Here is a 24,395-nt window from a genome sequence, read left to right as displayed (position 1 = left end):
TGGATCAGCTTGATCTTTTGAGTTTTGTTTTCAGGGTTTTTTGGGTTTGGGTTTTGGCAGTTCTAGAATAGCTTTCAGTGTAGGTCTAGTTTGGGCCCATTACTGAGGCATGCCCCTTCTTTTGTCTCCTTGATTGCATCATGTCTTTATCAAGGTTTATTCACCTTGGGTTGGCGGAAGCTGAATGATCCTGGCCCTATGTGAACTTTGGGAGTTGTTTGGGTTAGAGCTCCCCAGCATTTGTTATTTTTTTGGAAGTTGTTCTCTGTCTAGCCTCATAGATTTTCATACAACACATATGCAGATTGATATTTAGCCAGAAATTCAAGGATACCCTTTTTGCGGGTTTTTGGAGCATTTATATTTAGTTTCTTCCTTTGTGGTAATATGCCTTCTTGGGTTCCCCTTGCATGTGCTGTAGTCCACAAAGAAAGCAGGGACAGTCTTTGGGCTCACCTCGTTTGTTTCCCTTCTTTCAAGGATCATGTTTTCATATGCCCTGTTGTCTACTATCTGGAAACAGTTGTTTCATATTTTGACTAGTTTTCTACTTGTTTATGACAGGAGGACAATTCTGGAGCTTGTTTTATTTATATTTATGCTGGATATAGAATTTAAGTTGATAGCATTTTTTCCCCCTTGCAGCACTTTAAAGTCATCATTTAAATATCTTCTAGCTTAAATTTTTCTGACAAGAAGTTAGTGATTATTTTTACCATTGTTCTTTTGGTGTAATATGTCTTTTTTGCTCTTCTGGCTGCTTTAAAGATTCTCTCTTCTTATCTTTGGCTTTCAGCATTTTATTTATTCCAGGACTAACTTAGCCCTGATACAGAGGTATGGCCTTTCTGGGGTGTCTATCAAATGCATGTGATATTCAATGAGATGTCTCTACTCCGCCAGGAATTTGAATGTCTCCCAGACCTTTGCAAGCTCAAATAGTTGTTCACCTCACACTCTCTAGTTGTTTTTCCCCCAGATTTTATTCTTTGGTCTCATGGAGTCTTGCCTTGTGCATGTGCAGGTTAGTCTCCAGGCAAAGAATTAGGAGATCTCTCTACAGATTTCTGAAACTTTTTCTCTCCACAACTCCCTTCTTTCTTGTATTCTGCACCTTAAATTCCAGTGACTTCATTAGCTTCAAACTTCAAGTTCTGTTTCCTCAACCTAGTGAGATCTCTGTGCTCTTTTTAGGTTTCCCTTCCCTGTGGCATAAGCAGAAAGTCAAGGCATTCAAGAATCTTTGTTTCCCTTCGCTCAGGAATCACAGACCTGCACTGCCCATTTAATAACCTTAGTTTTTAAATGAATTTATGCAATTCATACTATTTCAGTTAACTAATTTAATAGAGATAAATTTGTTTAAAAAACAACACTGGAAAAACTGCTTAATCACAGGTAAAAAAATTTTACTACAAAATATTTTCCTCTAAGCTTATGAAATAAACTTATGGAAAAAGCTTAAGAGGTTAGAATCATTATGTCATAGGTTACATGTTTTAATAGGTCTGGCATATTAAAAGAATCAGGTGTTGGCAAATTCCTTCTTTTGGTAGGAGCACAAATTGATACAACTTTCTAAATGGCTACCCTAGCTCACGCTGCTAGAACAAAATACCATAAACTTAGGGTATTATAAATAACAGGGGGCTTATAAACAGTAGAATTTATTTCTCACGGTTCTGGAGGCTAGAAGTCCTAGGTAGGGTGTCAGCATGGTTGGGTTCTAGTGAACCTTTTTTTAGGATTGTAGACTGCAGACTCTCTGTTTCCTCAAGTGGTAGAAAGAGAGCTAGCTAGCTCTCTGGCCTCTTACAAGGGCACTAATCCCATTCATGAGGACTCCACCCTCATGATCTAATTACCTCCCAAAGGTCCCATTTTCAAATACCATCACATCAGGGATTAATTAGATTTCAACACGGTGGGTTGGAGGGTATGCAAACAGTCCATTACAGTGGTAATTTGGTAATATTCAGAATCCTTAAAATTGTTCATACTCTTTCCCCCAAAATTCTATCTTTAGGAATTTATTATAAGGAAATAAGAGATGCATATAAATGTATGCATGGGTATGTATTACTTATTCATTACAGTGCTATTTATAATATTAAAAAATGGGAAGCCTCTGAAATGGTTAGATTATGCTACTGTATGACCAAATACTATAAAACCATTATAAATCATGTTCTTTAAAATTTTTGTTTAGTATACTAAAAATGATTGACAAGTGATAAAAATCATGAGCTTTAGGATGTTTGAGGGCGTAAGGTATAAAAAAATGTTCACAATGCAGTAAACAAAAAAAGTAGAGTGATACTTTTGAGTTTTTTAAAAAGGAAATCTTTATTTAAAAGATAGAATATAAAATATTCTGTGAGTAGTTAGATTACAGGTTATTTTTCAATCATCTCATACACTAATGTTTTTCACATTTTCTACAATAAGCATGTACTACGATGTTAATAATCATCTGAAAAACAGCTTGCTTTCGTTTTTAAAATTGTGTTAAAATTAATGATTGGGAGGATGAAGGAAGAATGATTTTTAGTTCTTCTCTTGATCATGCCTCTTTTCCATTTTTTGCAGATTCTGTAGCTTGAGCTTTATCAGTATAAATCTAGTGTAGTATATATTCCAAATTTTTTTCTTTTTTTTTTTTCTAAGATTTTATTTATTTATTTGAGAAAGAGAGAACACAAGAGGGGGGAGGGTCAGAGGAAGAAGCAGACTCCCTGCTAAGCAGGGAGCCTGATGTGGGACTCAACCCCGGGACTCCAGGATCATGACCTGAGCTGAAGGCAGTCGCTTAACCAACTGAGCCACCCAGGCGCCCCCCAAACTTTTTTTCTAAACTAAGGCAATCTCACATGTTTTATAGTTTAAAATTATGGGTTTCTATCAAGCCACTTCTTTGTACACTTGAAGAGATTGAATATTGCTTGCTTTCTTTCCTTTTTTCTGTTTTCCAGAGCTTTTTGTTTTTTAAAGACATTTTGTCTTATTGTTACTGCCTACCTCCTTGCAAATGTAGATGTCCTTATGTTAAAAGAGAAGTTATAGTCTTTAGTTTTCTCAATAAAATATTATATTTGCCGTTTCTCTCCCTGGCATCTTGAGCATATGGACCTAGTGCTCTTCAGGAACTCACTGTAGTGACTCAGCTTCACATTTTTTGCTATATATAGAACATGTTAGAAATCCAACAGAGAAAGTTAATATTCAGAAGAAGAGACAAAGGAATGTTGTGGTTAATGAAAAAAAGAAATAGACACTTCCCCCAGGGAGGTGCCATTCATACCAGACCTCAGAGAATGACCTTAACTTGAGTAGTCTGATGTCTGTTCCTCAGCAGTTGTAGATCCAGAAAGTCAATTTGGTCAGGGGAAGTGATTTCATGCTAAGCAAATCTACTGAAGACTCATTTGGAAAACAACATTAATTTCTTAATTTACATTAAGAAATAATATGAAGCCATGATTGTTTGATGGCCCACATCACCAACATCATCATACAAAGGCTATGTCTACCAAAGGGATGTGAACAATTGGGTCTGCTGATCAGAGTTTCCCTGAACACACTTGAGACAGTGGTACATTCTTCTTTGATCACCTCATTTTTAAGCTTTGTCAAGGGCTCTGTAGCTCTAGGCAAATTTCTCAACCTCCTGAATCTCAATTTTCTCATCATTAAAATGGTAATAACTAGCTACCTCATAGGATTATTGCAGGAAGTAAATAAGGTAATCTATGTAAAGTGACCAGCACGATGCCTAGCTACTAGTTGCCATTTGGTAATTGTTAAGATGACTTGCTTTCTTCTACTTCTGAATTTGAGTTCTGGCAGTTAAGAAAGGTAATCTTTTCTTGTTCCCTGCAGACATTGCTGGGAACTCTGATGTGCTTGGAGTTGTAGAGATACTAACACTCCTTGATTCATAAGAATATTGCTCTGAAATTATTCAATCTAGTGAAGAACTATAATGAGTCTTTGCACGTAACATAGGTTATATTCTACTGTTAGATCTAACCATTTTGATACCTTGAGACTAAGGTAAGAATCATAGGACTTCCGTAGTGTTTGCTTTTCTGATTTGGCATTTCTCAAACAGCTTGATATTTCTTGTAAAACAAAGTCCAGATAACAAATTTAATAAGCTGTTCTTACTCATAGCTGACAACTTAGTAAGGTTTATATGTTCTATGATTCATATTTCTAATTTATTATATTCATAGATTGTGATGTTGTAAAGGACCTGATCCAATTCCTTCTCTTTGAGATGAACTTACTGAGACCCAGGGAACCAGACTGAAACTAAGCCAGACAGATGATGCATCACAGGGGGTTCCTGGGACTGTGAGGTGCCAGTGCGGCCAGGCCCAGGACAGTGAGACCCTTGGTATAAGAGGTTTTGCTCTGGAGGAGGCCAGGAGAGCAACCAGCTCCTTCTTTTGGTATCAGCACCCTTTCTTGCACATGTTTGTGAGAAGGGAGTATTGAATTCAAGCAGTGAGCTTGCCGTAGTCCTGAGTTACTTCTAGAAGAAGCCCCTGGCCTGCCCTTCCTTCCATGCTTAGCCATATCCAAATCAGAGGTGAATGAGCAAATGTCCTTTTGTGTGTGTGTCAAGTACCATGTTTGCTCACTAGACACCATAGAGCAGTTGGGACTTAGCCAGGAGTTTTTCATGGCAGAGCTGAGGCAAGCCTCTGGCCCCAGTACACGCTTCTCTTCACTGGACTCCAGGGCCTCCCTTCATCAGCCAAATTTATTTTCTCTTCTGAATTACTACTTGACTTGTATGGGAGATTTACTAAAGAATATTTTGACATCTATTTAGATGTTATCTCTAATTGTTCTATATAGTACTTTCTTATTTACAGTTGTAGTGCTTCATTATCTCATGGGTCTGTATCGTCTACTTAGCTAAGTACTTGAGGACTGATACCATTGTGATCTCTTTTTGTATTACTCCCAGGAATTGAAATATTTTAAGCATTCTGTAATCAACTTGTCAATCAATAGGTAGATATTTGTTGTCAATTTTTAATTGCACCAAACTACATTTTAACATCCTTTCAGCTCTTGTAAGAGCTATTTAAAGCTCATATCCTGAGAAGATTTTAAATTAAAAAGTTATAAAAGTGCTCTTGTCATTTGAAAGAAATCGAATTCTTCCACAAATAATTTACACTGAATGATTTAAGAACTAGGAAAAGTTAGTGACAGTGAGGTTGCTCACTTATTTAAATAAATGATTTTGGTCATGTAGTTGTCTTTTTGTTTTTTAAAATCACAATCTGAGAAAACCTACTAACTTTTATGGTAGTCATTCAAAAATATGTAAGATTATAGAGAATAGCTATCTTGAATTATAATCCTCTGTGTGTTTTGGTGGGCTCATTTGCTATGACTTTATTTCTTAGGGGAAAAAAAAGAAAGTTTCATGTCTTCTTAGGATGCGTTATAGATTGGTGCAATTATGCTTGGTTCCAGTCAGCATTCTTGCCCCCCCCCAACCCTCACCAGCTTTATTGAGATATAATTGAGAAATAGAAATTGTATATATTTAAGGTGTACAGTGTGATGATTTGATAAATATATACATTGTGAAATGATTACCACAATCAAGGTAATTTACACATTATTGCCTCCAGTAGTTACACACACACCCTTTTTTTGGTGAGAACATTCAGGATTTACTCTCAGCAGATTTGAAGTATGCAGTACAGTAATATTGACCATAGTCACCATGGTATATACTTTATCCCCAGAAATTATTCATCTTATAACTGAAAGTTCATACCCTTTGACCAACATCTCTCCCATTTCCCCCACCCCCGAGCCCCTGGCAACCACCATTCTATTCTGCTTCTGTGAATTCAACTTTTATTGATTCTGCATACTAGTGAAATCATAACAGTACTTGTCTTTCTGTGTCTGGCTTATGTCACTTAGCTTAATGTCCTTTAGGTTCATCATGTTGTTGCAAATGGTAGGACTTCCTCCCTTTTTTGTAGCTGAATAAGACTTCATTATATATGTCATTTTCTTCAGTCAACATTCTTGAAAGTGCGTGTTTTTTGTGTCAAGTGGAATCAGATGAGAAAAATATGGATAAACCATTGTAAATCTTTAACTGCTATTAGAAAAAACAAGGTACATACCGTATTGATAATGGATAATAATGTCATTTCCATTCCAAGGACCAAAGTAATAGTATGAATGTGGAATGTTCAGTCAGACTTCCTTTGGATTTGATATATGCTGTGTTTGTTTTGTCTCAAATTATCTTTTTTACAAGGCAATATTAAATATGTGTTTAGTTGATATTAGGTATGAATAGCCTCTGTGGTTGGTTGAGAGATATAGTTGAATTTATACCTGAGTCTAGAATTTATACCTATGCCATATCTTTGTAATTTTTAAAAATTGAATTCTCCTGCCTCTGCATGTTCCCATTGTACTGATGTACACATACTCAAAACATTTACTTTAGAACCTTAATTCGTAAAAAATTAGTCCTAAGGTAACTTACAGTATTGTATTTTTTAAAGCTTAAAAAATTCTTAAACTAATATACGGTAAAATTGATTTTGGGGGGGATGCACAGTTCTCTAAATTTTAACTCCTATATAGATCCATGTAACCACCACCACAATCAGAATACAACATAGTGCCATCACCCCCAAAATTTCCTCGTGCTATCCCTCTGTATCACACCCTTAATCCCTGACAACCACTGATGTTATATAAATGAAATTATTCAGTATATAACCTTTTGAAACTGGTTTATTCTGCAGTATCATACTGTCTTAGTTACTGTAGCTTTAGAGTAAGTTTTATAACCAGTTGGTATGACTTGCTTAATTTTATTCTTCAAAATTGTTTGGCTATTTTAGTTCCTTTGCTTTTGATTTTAAGATAAGTTGGTCTATATTTTGTGGGGCAGTGGTTTGATTAGAAGTGTATTAAGCTGTAGATCAAATGGGGAGAATTGACACCTTGACTATGTTGAACCTCAGTCCATGAAAGTGGTAAGTCTTCCCATTTATTTAGGTTTTCTTTGTTTTTTTTTTTTTAAATAGTGTTGTAATTTTCAGCATACATCTTTTGTGCATGTTTTGTTAGATATGTACCTCAGTATTTCCTTTTTTTTAAGAACTATTTTCATCTCACATTGCCTAACTACATTGTACAAATTCTGATGTATTTTTATCTTGTTTCAGTTAAAAATATTTTCTAATTTCCCTTGAGACTTCTTCTCTGACCTGTGGATTATTTATAAGTGCATCACTAAATTTCCAAGTTTTTAGAGATTTTTCTGTTTTCTTGCTGTTAATGATTTCTGGTGTAATTCATTATGGCCATAGAACATATTTTGTGTTACTTCGGTTCTTTTAAATTTGTCAGATTTGTTTTATGACCTGAGTTATGGTCTCAGGAAACATTCTCTGTGCACTTGAAAAGAAAATATACTCTACTCCTGTTGGGTGGAATGTTCTATAAATGTCAGATCCAGTTGGTTGATGGGATTGTTCAGTTCTATATCCCTGTGGATTTTTTTGTCTATTAGTTATATAGATTACTGAGGTAAGAGTGTTGAAGTCTCCAACTATAATTGGAGGTTTGTCGATTTCTCCTTCCAGTTTGGTCAGTTTTTGCTTCATGTATTTTGAAGTTCTCTTGTTAGGTGCATACACCTAACTTAGAAGATATATAATATAATTTCTTCTTCTTGGTAATTGACACTTTTATGGTTATATGGTTATATAGTGACCCTTTTATGTCTGTTAATTTTCTTTGCTTTGAAGTTTGCTATATTTGATGTTAATATAGCCCCTCCAGCTGTCTTTTGATTAATATTTCCATGATATACCGTTTTCCATCCTTTTACGTCTAACCTACCCATATCATCGTATTTGAAATAAATTTTCTTGTAGGTGCCATATAATTGGATCATCTTTTTAAAAAATCCATTCTGACAATCTCTGTCTTTAATTGGTATGTTTAGATGTTTTACATTTATTATAATTACTTATGTGTTTGGATTTAGTGCTACTATTTTATTATTTGCTTTCCATTCTTTTGGTTTTTTGTTTATCTTTTTCCCTTTCCTGTCTTCTTTTGGGTTATTTGAACAGTTTTTGGTATTCCATTTTAACTTACCTATTGTGGGTTTTTTTTGTTTGTTTGTTTTTTTCCTATATCTCATTCTACTGTGTGTATGTGTGTGTGTGTGTGGTTGGTCTAGGGATTATAATATACATTCAGGCATACCTCGCTTTATCTCACTTTATAGATACTGCCTTTTTTTTTTACTGATTGAAGCTTTGGGAAGCAGCCCTGTATCAAGCAATTCTATTGGTGCCATTTTTCCAACATGAATTGCTCACATCATGTCTCTGTGTCACATTTTGGTAGTTCTCACAATATTTCAATGTAATTTGATTTAATATTATTATATTTGATAATCTGTGTTCAGTGACCATGACTCACTGAAAGCTCAGATGATAGCATTTTTTAGCAATAAAGTTTTTTTTTAAAATTAAGGTATGTACATTGTTTTTTCAGACATACTGCTATTGCACACTTAAGAGACTAAAGATAGTATAAACATAACTTTTATATGCTCTGGGAAGCCAAAAACTCATTTAAATGACTTTATTGTGATATTTGCTTTATTGCAGTGGTCTGGAACTGAACCTGCAGTATCTCTAAGGTATGCCTGTACTTAAATTTTTATAGTCTACTTAGACTATTTTTCCATTTAAGTGGGATGTAGAAATCTTAACACTCTATGTGTCTCTTTATCCTCCTCTTTTTTGTTGTAATGTCCTATATATTTACATACATAGAAAATGCAGACAGTGTTAATGTTTTTGATTTCAACTACCAAATGTATTTTAAGGATTTCAAGAAGAGAAAAAGAGTTTATTATATTTACCCAGATGGTTATCATTTCTTTGTTATTTCTTCATTACTAATGTTCTATTTTTCCCTTGGCATCTTTTCCCTTCTGCCATTTAGTGATTCTTCTAGAAGAAATCTGCTGGCAATGAATTCTCTTAGTCTTACCTTCACTTGAGAATGTCTTTATTTTGCCTTTATTCCTGAAGGATATTATCTCTGGATATAGAAATTCTGTGTTGGCAGTTCTTTTGTTTCAGCCCCTTAAAAAATATGCCATTTTCTTCTGGACTTCATGGCTTCTGGTGAGAAATTCACATTCAAGTTGCTTTTCCCCTATAAGCAATGCATCACTTTCTTTTTCTGGCTACTTTCAAATTTTTTCACTGTTTTTAGTTTTTATCAGTTTGACTACAATGTGTCTAAGCATGGATTTCTCAGGGGTTTATTCTCTTTAGATTCTCTGAGCTTCTCAAATGTGTATATACATTGTGTCTTTCACCAAGTTTGTAAAGTTTTCAGCCTTTGTTTTCTCAGATACTTTTCTGCACTACACTCTCACTCTCCTTTAAGGATGCCAGTGATGCTAATGTTAGTCCTTTTGGAATACTAAATGTCCTTTGTGCTCTGTTCATTTTTTTGTTTTGTTTTGTTGTGTAGACTAGGTATTTTTTATCAGTCTGTCTTCAAGTTCACTGGCTTTCTTTTGTCATCTCCATTTTACTTATTAAGCCCATCCAGTGAATTATTTGTTACTGTATTTTTCAGTTCTAAAATTTCCATTTGATTCTGTTTCTTTGCTGAGATCTTCTGTTCATTTCAAGAGTGTTCACCCTTCTTGGAGCATTTTTATAATAATGCTTTAAAATCTTTGTCAGATAATTCCAACATTTGATGTCATCTCAATATCAGTGTCTTTTTATTGTCCCACGCAAAATGAGATGTTCCTATGCAATTTTGAATTGCATTCTTCAGTATTATAAGGCCATGGGTCTTGTTTAAATTCTATGGGGAATGTTCATTTTATATTTTAGTATGCAGTCACTCCTGTTGGGTTCAGCATGCAAGTTGCAGCCAGCTTTCTGTCAGTTCCATTTTCAAAGCCTATAACGCTTTGCTATTTGGATCTGTCCTGTGCGTACTGCCCATTGGCCAGTTGGAGATAGGTGACTTTCTATCTCTGTTCAATTCTCAGAGGTTCTGGTTTGTTGTTTAGGATGAGATCCATGCCATGTTCTGCTCTGGAGTGAGCCCAGGAGGTTAATCAACGTCATGGAGTTGCTTTTTTGAGTTCCACCCATTCAGCAATTTCCCTTATACTTCCTACCTCCCTGGGGGCTCGCCTTTTTGGTCCTCTAGCCAGAAAGCTTTGTCTACTCTGCTGACTTCTTGCATTTGCACACACATCAGGGACAAGTGGTGGGAGCATGGGTGGAGGGGGTTGGGAGAGAGGTTTGCAACACCCTCTTGAAACCACAGCCTGGGATTGGAGACCTTCCTCAGACTTTTAGGGTACCTATGGGCCCCCTGCTGTTACTGCCAGGAGATCCCTTTCCTTCCTCAGCCAGAACTAGAGGGCTTCTCCTGGAACACTGCTTATGTTGATGCCACTCCAGGTTTTCCCCAGTCTAGGCAACAGGATGGGTTTGGGGAGGGCAGTAAACCCACACTGCTTCTATGATACTTCGAATTCTGGTCTTCTTCCTCAATCTGGCTGCTACCATTTAGTTTTCAGATTCTTTAAATAGCTGCTCTGTTCATTGTATTTAGATTTTATAGCTGTATTCAGTTGGAGAGACAGGGTGTGGAGTGTTTTTACTCCATCCAAGCCAGCACTTGCAGTGTGTACTTTTAAGTATGGCATTCATTAATTCTGCCAACATAGGTAGTTATCATTTGAGTCCTCACCATGTGCTGGGTACTTTAAATATATTATTTGCTTAATTTTCTGGTAACTCTCTGTCTTTTAGGCATGGGAAAATTGAGGGGTAGAACTTTTAAACTTATGTCCAGAGAACAAAGATATTAAGTGACAGGCTGGGCTTTGAACACAGGTATTTCTGACCCCAAGTTGTGGTTCCAGTACCAACAGTATCAGAATCACTTGAGAATTGTGAGAAGTGCAAAATCTCTAGCCCCAAATTCAGACCTACTGAATCAGAATTCTAAGAGTGGGGCCCAGTAACTTGTTTTGATAAGCCTGGTTTGTCCTCATGTGTGCTAAATGTGAGCAGCAGTTCTCTGTGCTGTTGGATTCACAGGCACTAAGTATGTTTTAGTTTCTTAGCAAAACTTGAATATAAGAAGCTGAAGTAACTTTTCACCATTGTTTGAGACATACAGTAGTATGCTGAGGAAGAACTAATTTTTTTTTTTACTAAAATCATTAATATATAGCTTTGAGATTATACTTTTCTATATTATCAAGGAAGCAGTAGTTGAGAAGTAAATACTATGAATTTTAAGATTTTAAACATGTGTGTACGTGTGTGTGCATATGTATGTAAAGAAATCAACTTAGATGTGGTTTTTGGCCAATAAATCACTGGTAATTGCTATGCTATATAATGCTCTGTATTTTCAATTTTAGTATATATTAATGCTGTTTGTCTTAGATTTCAGGGTAACTTTTGATATTGGTTTAGATTAAGATTGGATTAGATAAAATGGCCCATAGTTGGAGGGTCGGTCCTATTTTGTGTAATTTTATCATTTTCACAAAGATAAGACATCTTTTTTTTTTTTTTTTAAGGTTTTATGTATTTATCTGACAGAGAGAGATAGCACACAAGCAAGGGGAGCGGCAGGTACAGAGAGAGAGAGAAACAGGCTCCCCGCTGAGCAGGGAGCCCTCCAGGGCTCAATCCCAGGACCCTGGGATCATGATCTGAGCTGAAGGCAGACACTTAACCGACTGAGCCACCCAGGTGCCCCTCTTGTAAGACATCTTATATAAATAATCAATCACCAAAAAAAATCCATCAGACCACATCTCCAGAATCTGTTTTTTAAATTAGTCTGTAATCCACATGTAGATTAGTAGGTTGGTTATGAAGCATTGTCTTTGTGATAAACTTTTGAGTTAGAAACACTGTTTGAATCCTGTCTCTCCAGTTACTAACAGGGTCACTGGGGTTTGGAGCAGAGCAGATATTAATTTTCCATTGTAGAAATAGATTTTATAGTTAGCATTATTTACATTAGATCTTAAGTCTTGTTGCCCTCTGGCGTCTACATTAGCAGGACACCTACTAACAGCTGGGTACTATTTAGGGAATGTTGGTATTAAGGTGAAGAAGACCCTGTTTAAAGCTTACTGTCTTTAAACAGGAAAACATTTGTTATGCAAAACAATGATTGCTGTGATAAAGACTTGTACAGACTATGGATAGGTTGTGTTGGAGCCAAAATGGACACGGGAGCCCAGCTGTTAGTATTTGAAATCATCTGTGGTAGTGTGTACACCACAGAAATCAGCAAATCCTACAGACAGACAGACAGTTCTGCTGTCACGGGACATGTGCATTCCTAAAAATCACCAAGCTTAGGGAAAAATGGGACATAACACTCAAAAATTTCCTCCGTAACACATTTTTTTTTAAAAGGTAGGAACTGAATAAAAAGGACAGCAGAATTGTACATGTTAAAATGATTAAGAAAAACATAAATATAATAATAAATATTGTGCTTTACCGTAAAAAAGACTTGAAGTCGGCCTTTGGAGGTGGGCATAGGAAAGGTTGCCTCTTGTGAGTCATTGTGAAGTGGTAGAAATAGGTGTCTGAAGTCTGAGGGAAAGTTGCCACCAGATGTGGACAGGGATGGCCCTGACACAGCAGGCTGCCTGAGGTAGCTGGGAGATGTTGGAGGTGGGTGCACAGGAGTGGGGGCAGCCGGGGGCAGTGCTCTGCATTCATCTAACATTTCAAGGCACACAGGCAAATGGGATTCATGTTGTGCTTGTGTTGTTCCCTAATGTAACAAGCACACTGACACAAATTTGAGTTTTCAAAACAAATGTTAATAGCCGAAGTGACTGTATCAGGGCTTTTTTCCCCTTCTGAGAGCTAGTTTACCAACACACCAGGGAGAAGGAGCTCTTGGGGTCGCCTGGAGGAGTCTTGGAGGACTTGATGAGAAGATGGCAATTGAACTGAGACGTGAGGAATGAGTGTAGTGTTTTACCAGGTGTAGTAAAAGTAGGGGGGAGGGCATTCCAGGCAAGGGGAACAGCAACATGAAAAAGCATGCAAGTGGAAGCCTAATGTGTTTAGGAAACTCATACATAGTTCAGTATTAAAAGAGAGGGTTAGGGGCGCCTGGGTGGCTTAGTTGGTTAAGCGACTGCTTTCGGCTCAGGTCATGATCCTGGAGTCCCGGGATCAAGTCCCGCATCGGGCTCCCTGCTCGGCAGGGAGTCTGCTTCTCCCTCTGACCCTCCCCCCTCTCCTGCTCTCTCTCTCATTCTCTCTCTCAAATAAATAAATAAATAAAAATCTTAAAAAAAAAAAAAAAGAGAGAGGGTTAGAACTTGGAAGGGAGAAGAAAAGGAAACACTATTATGAAACATAATATCTAAATGGTAGGGGCCAGATTCTCAGTGGCCTGTACTTCCCTTGAAAGAATTTGCATTTAGCCATCAGTGGGGTAGAGAACGCTGAAACATTTTGGACAGAGAATTATATTTTGAGACTTCTTTATATGACATTCCCTGGTGACAGTGTGGAGGGCAGATTGAAGGACACCCAGCTAGAATCTGGGACTTCCAGTGAGGTGAGTAGGAGCCAGGGTGGATCTTTTACAGCCTTGACTCCTTTGAGAATACTTCAAAAGCTGTATATGCTTACTAGCAACTGTGCCCTTTGTGTGTTCCTAGAAGTCACTATTACTATACTCCCGTTTCTTGAGTTTAAGGACGAGGGCCATAGAGTCTTCTCTATGGTAATGAATCAGGTGACTTTATAACCAGCTTTCACAACAGCTAGTTGTGAGCCTTATCTTTCCAGTGTTTAAAAAATGGTGTGGTGACTCATGATTGGAGACGTTTTTTTATTGTAATGTGCATTCATTGAGAAATAAATACTTGGGTGAAAGATCTCTCTTTGCCCACTGGATTCCTATTTTTGCCTCAATTATTTTATCATATAGAATAGCCATTATAAGGGATGAATAAATATCAGGAGAAATTCAGGGGTTAATAAGTGCTATAACTGCATTCTTTCAAGCAGAAGTTAGACATAAATGATACGAATTACAAGTCTAAATTGAGAAAGCGATCTCCCCCACCTTTAAAAAATTAATTCCTTTTTCTTAGTGTTCCTTAGCAAGTGTTTTGATGCCTATTATCAGAGTAGGATATTGATAAAACTCATAATCTGATTGAAGGTAGCAAAGACCCTTTCTATAACGAATTGAAAACAAGAACATCAAGGTAAAACATAAAAAAAATGTCCTACAATTTTCTAGTTAATAAACTCTGGTATCCCACACAGTCTTTTTTATGATCAGCATATGGTAAATATTTGTTAAAAGGCTAAAATGTAGTACATAAATTTAGGAAGAGCTAAAGACAAAAATAATGGAAACATCGTAAGACCTTTTTTTTTTAGAATTTTCTGATCTTTGAAATTGGAGAATATAATTAATGGACTATGGATTCACGGAAGCCATATACTCTCAATAATTTGTCCCTGATACTTCTATGAGGTAATAGTCACCGTATTTAAATTTTTTTCATGAGGCATTGGTGTTTGTTTTTAAATTACAAAACTAAAAATTTGGAACAATGATACATGATTTTTGCAGAAATGCAGAAGAATATACTACTTGCTTGAATAAAAATTCAAATTCTTAATAACCTTAAGGAACACTGATTTTTTTTTTTTCTCCTTCAGTCGTATTTGTAACTCTTCTTTGATAGGAAAAGGTATGTGATCATCAAATAACCAGATTCCTTCTATAGACTAGTGCTCTTTGGCTCTTACTTACTAACTTATGATAGCTACTTGTGAAAAGAAACTGTGGGTATATGCATATAATAAAAATAAAATATTATAATCAGATGCGCATAGTTACAGTGTAATTCACTGACCTCAGTTCACTGACGTGGGGGCAGGTATTCTGATCTTTACGTGGTCCACACATTGGCAAATTATATATATATGTTCCCTCTTTTCTATATTGTCCATATTCTTCTTCCTTAACTCTCTCAGGAGTCCTAATCTTTTCCTTGTGCCAGGTATTTATTTCTTCTAGTCCTCAACATTTACAAAAATACTAGTGTGCCTTTCTCTTACAGAAATAAGATTTTCTTTTCCTGCCTAACCCCTGTCCTCACCATACTATAATCCATACAGTTGTGATTGTTTTCTGACTGAGCCGTTTGGCTCTTCTAGAATGTGCAGAGAATCATCTATGAAGTCATAGTCATTTAATGTGGCCAAGTACAGGAATAAAAGTACTTTTTTTAGCATGGCATGCAATACCCTTTAAAGTCCCTTTAAAGTCTGTTTTTCCCAGCTTTTCAGGTTGCTTGTTCTTTTTTTTTCCATTTTCTCCATAACACGGAGAGAAGGATACTGCCAATAGTAGAGGGCCTGGCTTCTCTTTTTCAGTAGTGCCTCTGAACTGACTGACCACACAGAACACAAAGTGACTTACAAGGGTGTATATTCTTCTCTGGGTTATACAGGTTTTTTTAGACTGTAGTAAAATACATGAAAGTTAACTGTTTTAACCATTTTTAGATATATAATTCTGTAGCACTAAGTACATCCACATTGTCGTGCAGCCATCACCATCCATCACCCGAACTTTTCTGTCTTCCCCAACTAGAACTCTGCCCCCATGAAACCCTGACTCCGTGTTCTCCTCTCTGTCCAGCCCTGGCAGCCACCGTTCTGCATGCTGTCTCTGTGAAGTTGACTACTCTGGGAACGTCAGATACGTGGGATCATTTAACATTCATCCGTTGTGACTGTCTTCTTTCACTTAGCAGAATGTCTTCAGGGTTCATCCATGTTGCAGCCTATGTCAGAATTTCTTTCCTTTATAAGGCTGATTATATTTCATCTATATGTACCACCTTTTATTTATCCTTTCATTTGGCAATGGATGCTTGGGTTGCTGTCTTACACTTTTCTGTGAGATTGTTGTTTTTTACAAATATCCTCAAGAGAGAGCCTTGTTCTATTGTAATTTCACCACCACTGCCCCCAAACCCAAAGCACATAATTATATACCTTCTTAAAGGGAAATTTAAGAGAAGAGGAAAACAATCATCTATATTAGAAACATAGTTTTATAGGAAGTAATCTCCTCTCCCAATCCCAGTTTCTCAAGTATAAACTAAAAAATAAAATTGAAAAACATTAACCTGGTGGGAAGTCTGGAAAATGGGTACAAGAGTAGAATTAGAAAGAAATATAAGGGGCTTTTCCCAAGAAAAGATTAGATTTTATTTTAATTAAGAGTCTCTTGATTACATGGTAAAGCCACAGGAGAGTACAACTTGTGAGTTCCTATCATTTTTAAATATGGAGATTTTAGGGGCACCTGGCTGGCTTAGTTGGAGAAGCATGCAAGTCTTGATCTCAGGATCTACATTGAGTGTAGAGATTATTTAAATGCCTGGGTGGCTCAGTCGGTTAAGCAGCTGCCTTTGGCTCAGTTCGTGATTCCAGGGTCCTGGGATTGAGCCCTGCATCAGGCTCCCTGCCTGCTCAGTGGGGAGCCTGCTTCTCCCTCTCCCTCTCCTGCTCCCTCTGCTTGTGCTCTCTCTCTGTCAAATAAATAAATAAAATCTTAAAAAAATAATAATAAAAATAAAGAAAATTTTTTAAAAAATAAAATATGGAGGGGCGCCTGGGTGGCTCAGTCAGTTAAGTGTCCGACTCTGATTTCAGCTCTGGTCATGATCTCAGGGTTGTGAGATCGAGCCCCGCATTGGGTTCTGCGTTGGGCATGAAGCCCACCTAAGATTCTCTCTCTTTCCCTTTCCCTTTGCCCCCTAAAATAAAATAAAATAAAATAAAATAAAATAAAATAAAATAAAATAAAATATGGAGATTTTACTGTCACTGGACAATGAGAAAGAAATTATAAATTATGGCCGTAGCTTGGTGGTTTTGCTTTATGAAATTCTCTGGCATTGAAGAGGAAAGGGTTATGAGTGGGTAACGTAAGGAAAATTAGCTCCATTCCTGTCACCTGACCCCCTTTGTTATTAGGTGGAAATTAGTGACAATAATGATTGGATATTTGATTGCCAATAATATGACTGATGCCTAGAAAATTCTGGGTTTTGGCCTCTATCCCACTGGGCACATAGTCCAAATTAGCAATCTGGTTCTTTTACTAAAATTCTCAGATCAAGCTTTCAGATAATGTAAGTAGAGTACATGTCCAGTAGTTTAAACAGAATCTCAAACACTTTCCTGTTGCTGCTGATTGTTGGGTCATTTTGGCAAAACGGTGAGTCAGACTTGACTAGCCAACTCACAAGCCAGCAGTTGATTTTACTCAATTACTTGAGCCAAGACCGAAGCACCAAAATAGAATAGAGCACCTTGGTTCTGATACCTTTCTGTCTTTTCCAAAAACATCTGGCTGTAAATTCCCATGCCTCCCCTAGGTGTTTTGGGTTACAAGAAGCGTAAGATTTCCTTGTTTTTGAATCTCATAGTACCATTGGAGAGATAAGATGAACCTGCCTGCAATCATCTGAGCAGGAAAGAACACATTGTGATGTTAGCAGTAAACCCTTTTTGAGAAATTAGAGCTTGGTTTAGACAAACATGGAATTGAATTGTGAAGGACAGAGTAGTGAAGGGGTTTCAGAGGAAGGAGAATTCAGTGCAGGTAAAACGGGGCCTAATGACAGATGGCAGTGAGTGAAAGTCAGGTACGAGGTGCTGCATGTGACTGCGGATTGTTCCTGAAAGGAAATGAGTCTGGCCGTGTTCTGATTCTAGGAAGAGAGGAGAGACTGTAGTGTTGTTGAACTCTAGGAAAGGGCAGTAGAAATCTGGACAGGGTTACTGGCAGTGACAGAGAAAAGGTAAATCTGAGAGCCATTCTGGAAAAAGGAACTGTTCAGTTAGGTAATGTTAAATATAAGGGTAAATATAAACCCATTAAATATAAGGGTGTTTTCTATAGAAAACAGGTACTGATATCCCAATCTGGGGAGAAATTTTAAGATCATTTTAGGTACAGGAAATCTGAGCTATGACTGGGAATAGCCAAATTGAGAGACTTCTTAAGCTATTAGGATTGAAAAGTGGGTGGAGTGTGTAAAAAGGTACAGTTTACCCACACCACCAGCTGTGCTTGAGGAGGTGGGACTCGGGCCTAGAAATACCTGACTATCACTGTAAAGGCAAGAACGTATGTTCTCATAGCTTCTGCATAGATCTAAAAACTCTTAAAATCAAATACAATTGTTTCCCGTTAGCTTCATTTCAACCGAAGGGACTAAGTTAAGTTAGTTCAGTAGATGACATTCATAAACTACATCCAGGAAACTGAAGTTCCCCCACACTGTTAAAAAAGAAAGCGGAATCCACATTGCTTGTACATGGCTAGTGAGATGCAGAACAGGGGCAAGAACTTAGATTCTTTCATAAAGAACAACATCTTAGAATAAATAGATATTACGGCAGAATTCTGTCATACCAAGGAGAGTTAATGTTCTTAAATATTGTAAGTTAAGTTATTGAATTTTCAACATTTAACATGTAGCTTAATTTCATAACATTGGAAGTAATCTGCCAGTATGTAATTGAATGTTTCATGTTTTTCTTTAGTGGAACATTTTGTTGGGTCTGCTGTGCCAAATGTTTATGGCTTTCTCTCTCGGAATGGCTCTTTGTGTATATAGCAAAACATATATAACCATATGGAGTCAAGTCGGAAAAAAAACTTGGCAAAGGAGTGTTTCTCTTGTAATTAGATTAGAAATTGTCTTAAGATACACGTTACAGTACTGATAAAGGTAATCCAATCAGGGAAGGGATTAGTATAGAGGAGGACTATTTGGGTTTCACTACAGATTCCTGAGGTGGTTGTTGGTAGCCCTTTGCTAGTTGCCTACAACAAATACTGCTTTCTGCTTTCTTTGTTCTCTCTCGTGTGTGCTTCCTTTTTGCTCTTTATTTTCACTTTTTATGGTGAAATATAACATACATATATATATATAGGACAATGAATAAAATATAAAGGTACAGTTCAATGAGTAATTATAAAGCACACCACCCAGATTAAGAAACAGAACACTGCCAGTATACCAGAAGCCTGCTATGTGCCCCTCCCCAGCTGTCTCTGCCCCATCCCCCCCCCCCCCCGACAAGTTACCAGATTCTTACTTTGGTGATAATAATTTTTTCTTCCTCTTTAAAGTTGACCGCCTATATGTACATCCCTAAATGATGTAGTTTACTTTTGCCCTTTTCTACACATATATGCAGACATACGTATATATGTCAATATGTAATCTTTTTTTTGTCGGACTTATTTTTGTGCCATTCGTCCATGTGTTATATATATGACATTTTTATTTCTCTAATCTGTTGTACCCATTCTGTTCCACCACATGAACATGCCATGCAAACCCAGACTGCAAACCCCTGTCTGGGGCGAACAAACTTCTTAGGAACCTATATCCTGGATATCCTACCCACCAGGCTTTTTTTCTCTTGCTTCTCTCTGGGCTAAAACTACTTCCCTGCAGTCCCCTGGGGGTGGGATTAGAGTTTAGGTTTTGTTACAGTTTACCTTTACCTGAGGTTATAGCCCTTTGTGGCCCCAGTTCAATGTGGGGAAGAGTTCCCTGTACTCTCCCATCTTTTGAGGAATTTTTGCATTGATATTTGTTCCCCTCAGTGAGGCCATTGAAACCAAAGACCTAATTTGCTGTGTTCTTCTTTTTTCTTTAAGATTTTATTTATTTATTTGAGAGAGAGAGAGAGGGCGCACACAAGCAGGGGGGAGGGGCAGAGGGAAAAGTAGACTCCCCGATGATCAGGGAGCCCGATGAGGGACTCCATCCCAGGACCTCAGGATCACAACCTGACCCGAAGGCAGACACTTAACTGAGCCATCGAAGTGCCCTAATTTGCTGTGTTCTATCTGCAAGTGCCCTCAGGGCCAGTGTCTTCAGGGGGTCCTACTACCTCTCTGGGGTCCCAGTTGACCCTAGAATTTATCTGGCAGTTTCCTACCATGTTGTCAACTTTTTGTTTTAAGATGTTTTTGGTTTTTGTGTTTTTGTTTTTGTTTTTGTTTTTTTTGTATCTAGGAATTTTTAATTGTTTTCAGCAGGAGGGTTGTTGGTCAGAAAAATCTTAGTCTGTCATTACCAGATATGGTATCCTCTTGATTTTTTTTCCCACTTAGCCTCTTATTTCCTGTTTTTCCTTCAGCCTCCATGTTAATGACTTTCACAAACATTCATATATTGAGTATCTAATACATACCAAGCATGACACAAAACAAAGTCCCTGCTTTCTTGAAACTAACGTTGTAGTGGATTTTGGATTGTGGGCAAAGTTGCAGCGCTATAGGACAGCATTTTCCAAACTGATCCACAGAGTATTAGTGTCCTGTGAAACCTTAATAAGGTTGCCTTTGTCAAGTAAGTCTGTAGTAATGCGTAGGAGGGTTTCTTCTCTCAGAGGGCTTAGGCATTACCTTATTTAAACTGCAAACTTTACCTGTAGAATACCTCTTAATATTTTATAGCATACTAATATTCCAGGGAACATGATTTATGAAACCCTGGAGTATCTGGAGTAGTTTTAAACATCTCCATATTATTGTGTGTTGTCACAGAGCAATTTCGGCTCCTGCTATTCCCCCAATCATGTCTAAGGGGAACATTTGCTGAGGGAGTAAACCGAGGCAGCTATACTTTACATTATAAACGACCTTCTCTTACTTGGCTGTAGGTGCTTGGACTGGTGCAGGTGTCAAATCAAAGGCGCCAGTCATAGGTCAGCCCCTGGCCAGCCAGGTGCACTAGCATAGAGAGTTTTGTCCAGATAGGAACAAGCCAGACCAGTCAAGTTCCCACAGATCTCAGCTGGTTAAAGAAATCTAGTTCTTGCTGCTTTTAATTTTCTGTCTGGATATACTCAGGATAGACAGGTATTAGCGAGTGCCGGTTACTGTAGGGATACACATGGTGATGTGGATCACAGAACTTACAAAAAGTCACAGATTTTGCAGCTAAGCAGTGGAAGGGAGCAGAATTTGAAAAGTCAAGAGAAGGAGATAGGAGGGACCTGTGATGCACCAAGAATTAGCCAAGGTATGACCAAGTGACAGCTTTGGGGTTAAAAAAAAATTAGAGTATAGGAGCAGAGAGAGCAGCTGGTGGCCGGAGGCAAATCAGATACCAAAAGCCTAGTACCCAGGGAGTTCCGAGTCATAGCAGTGGCCGGAATGCTGGAACGAGGATCCACAAACTCCCGCGGCACGGTCCCCTCAGGCAACCTTGGGACTAGACCACATTTTCCGTTCCAGTGTCCTTGAGGTCTACTCGACTTGTGTTACTGGTTTTGTTCTTGGATTTCTGTGAGAAGTCTTATTTCCCTTGTCCTCAAATTGATGCTTAGAACCAGTCATTGTCCCCCGCCTTGCCCAACTATGTTTGCCAGCCTGAGTCAATGTCAGTACTCTGCAACCAGAAGAGACTGATACATAAGGAAAGAGTTGAATTCATATCAGAATGCTACTTTTTTGATTAACAACTAGAAATTGTTTTTATGACACCAGAATATGCACCCTTCCTAACACTGCTTATTCCCTTTTTTTTATTACATTTTGGAAACTCGGCTTCTAAGCTCAGTTGTGCTGAAAGTGGTACTGTTATATGTCATCACATAATCTATTTCTGTTGGTTATCCTATAAATAGTATCTCCATATACAAAAAACAATGCACATTACTTGTTATCGGTATTCCTTCGGAAAGGGTATTTTATATTTCCCAATCCAGTGTTACTTACTACTGATCCCTAGTACTGTTTGAGAAAATCAGGCTGTCTTTGTGGAGAGCTCTGTATTACGTTATTCCTTTTTTCATTGATTTGGTTCACCCACCCCTCTCACCCCACTATGTTTTTATGTGTCTTTTTCCTTCCTCACAGTTACCCCACCTTTTCTTTAAAAGTGAGTTTTTAATACTTCATTATTTATTTCTTACACATTTTTCAAATAATTTTGGGCTTATAATATGAAATCAGAGTGGTCTTTTTCAAGATCTGTTTCCTTTTTGAATACCTTTTTTTTTAATAGCATTTTTTTCCAACTAGGAAATTAATACATTTAAATGTAATGTTTTAGAAAATGCAGAAAGGGGGAAAAAATGAAATTACAATAATCACAAACCACCCAAGATAACCACAGTAGTACCTCCTATCCATAATCTTTTTATTAAATATGTTTATATGTATATGTTTGTGTTGAGGTCAATTTAGATGTACTGTTCTATATTCATATTCATTTAATATCATGAATATTTCCAGAATATTAAATACTCCAGAGACATCATTTTTAATGTCTATTATTTCAGCATATGAAAGTACCACATTCTCTGTTAACTAAAAAATACAGTTATTGCCAGTTTTTTTGCTAAGATAATACTATGAGGACTATCTCGTATGTAAATCTCTGTCCTTACCTATTTTCTTGAAATAAATTTCTAATTGTGAAAACTTCGGTCTAAAGGTACAGTATATCATTTGTCCTTGAATTTTGTTCATGGCATATTTTTTGACATCCAAAGTTTAAAGTTTTATGTCATTAAGTATTTTGATTTCCTTTTGGTTTCTTTCTTCAGCGTTTTAAGTAGGCTTTCCCATCTCCTCTTTGAGAGGTCATATGGTTTCTTTTACTTACTACTTTTTTTTATGGTGGGTTTATCTGTTTTTACAATCCATTGAAATTCTTACCCATTCCTCTTCCAGGAACATTTGAGATTACTAAATTTTAGACGCAGAAGTATAGTTTCCAAGTTTCAGAAAATTTGACTGTTAACTGTGTTTTTATTCCCATCTACTTCCAAACATAAGAAAAAAAGATGATTAGGAATGGTGCCAGGGTGGCTCAGTCTGTTAAGTGTCTGCCTTCAGCTTGGGTCAGGGTCCTGGAGTCCTGGGATCAAGCCCCACGTTGGGCTCCCTGCTTAGTAGGGAGTCTGCTTCTCCCTCTCCCTCTCCCTCTGCCACTCCCCCTGCTTGTGCTCTCTCTCTGTCAAATAAATAAATAAAATCTGTTTTAAAAAGATGATTAGCAATAAACCTATACTTGGGGGGGGGGGCGCCTGGGTGGTTCAGTCGTTAAGCATCTGCCTTCGGCTCAGGTCATGGTCCCAGAGTCCTGGGATCGAGCCCCCGCATCAGGCTCCCTGCTCGGCTGGAAGCCTGCTTCTCCCTCTCCCACTCCCCCTGCTTGTGTTCCCTCTCTCGGTGTCTCTTTCTCTGTCAAATAAATAAATAAAATCTTTAAAAAAAATAAACCTATACTTGGACATTTAGTATAATGATACTTGATCTAGACTTACATAAGGGAGTGGGAGGGGGATTTCCAAATCTATCACAAATTTATAACCTTAAGGTCTTCCATTTGGTTTTCCTGTTGGTAATAGCAGAAAAGAGGAGGAACACTTGACTTATGTTTTTCATTGTCTGCTTAAAGGAAGCATATTGATTTTTTTTAAAGAGAGAAATCTTGGCGGTAAAGCCAAAAAGGAGTTTTATGTGTGGGTCTTTATATGAGGGTTGGTATTTTTGATACCATTTTTTAGAACATGAAATAATACCAGCCATTTATTTTAGAAATTCTTTTTTTTAAGTTTATTTATTTTTTAGTAATCTCTACACAATGTGGGGCTCAAACTCACAACTCCCAGATCAAGTCACATGCTCTTCTTTTTTTTTTTTTTTTTAGATTTTTTTTTTTTATTTATTTGACAGAGAGAGAGACAGCTAGAAAGGGAACACAAGCAGGGGGAGTGGGAGAGGGAGAAGCAGGCTTCCTGCTGAGCAGGGAGCCCGATGTGGGGCTCGATCCCAGGACCCTGGGATCATGACCCGAGCCGAAGGCAGACGCTTAACGACTGAGCCACCCAGGCGCCCCTCAAGAGTCACATGCTCTTCTGACTGAGCCAGTCAGGCGCTCCATTTTATAAATTCTTAATAAAAGTTGAGGGCATAATATTAAGCTGTAATTCCAGTAAAGTATATCTGTAGGGAGTCAAAGTAATGCAAACCACGTATTTGAAGTAATTTGATCAGGTACAGAGCATAGAAAATCTTTGTGGATGGTTAGCTGTTCCTTAAACTAGCTCTTTTAACATAATAATAAAGATTTCTAAAAATCAGATTTTGATTTATGTTTATTTATGATTAGCAGTGAGAAATAGCAATTGTGGAGTGGTTCATCTACATTAGATCCAAGTATTTAACTGGCAAGTTTGACATTTTAC

At 37.4% G+C, this 24,395-nt stretch overlaps 1 protein-coding gene across 8 annotated transcripts in view; it reads left to right on the top strand.

Moving 5' to 3' along the window:
• Window positions 1-24,395, top strand: part of SOCS5 (suppressor of cytokine signaling 5) — a 101,268-nt gene that overhangs the window by 14,617 nt on the left and 62,256 nt on the right. Inside the window, exon 1 of one of the 8 annotated variants that reach the window (XM_064572525.1) lies at window positions 8,704-8,722. The exons of the other annotated variants lie outside the window; for them this stretch is intronic. The gene's annotated coding sequence lies outside the window, so the exon portion shown is untranslated. Of the gene's footprint in view, window positions 1-8,703; window positions 8,723-24,395 lie in introns of those variants that run through there. 8 annotated transcript variants of the gene reach the window in all.

The sequence above is a fragment of the Mirounga angustirostris genome, unplaced genomic scaffold (genome assembly GCF_029215605.1).
Source record: "Mirounga angustirostris isolate CCGP_5_RB_7025 unplaced genomic scaffold, mMirAng1.0.hap1 SCAF_10, whole genome shotgun sequence".
Lineage (NCBI taxonomy): Eukaryota > Metazoa > Chordata > Mammalia > Carnivora > Phocidae > Mirounga > Mirounga angustirostris.
Note: the sequence above shows the minus strand (reverse complement) of the source record. Positions and strands in the feature narration are given on the sequence as shown.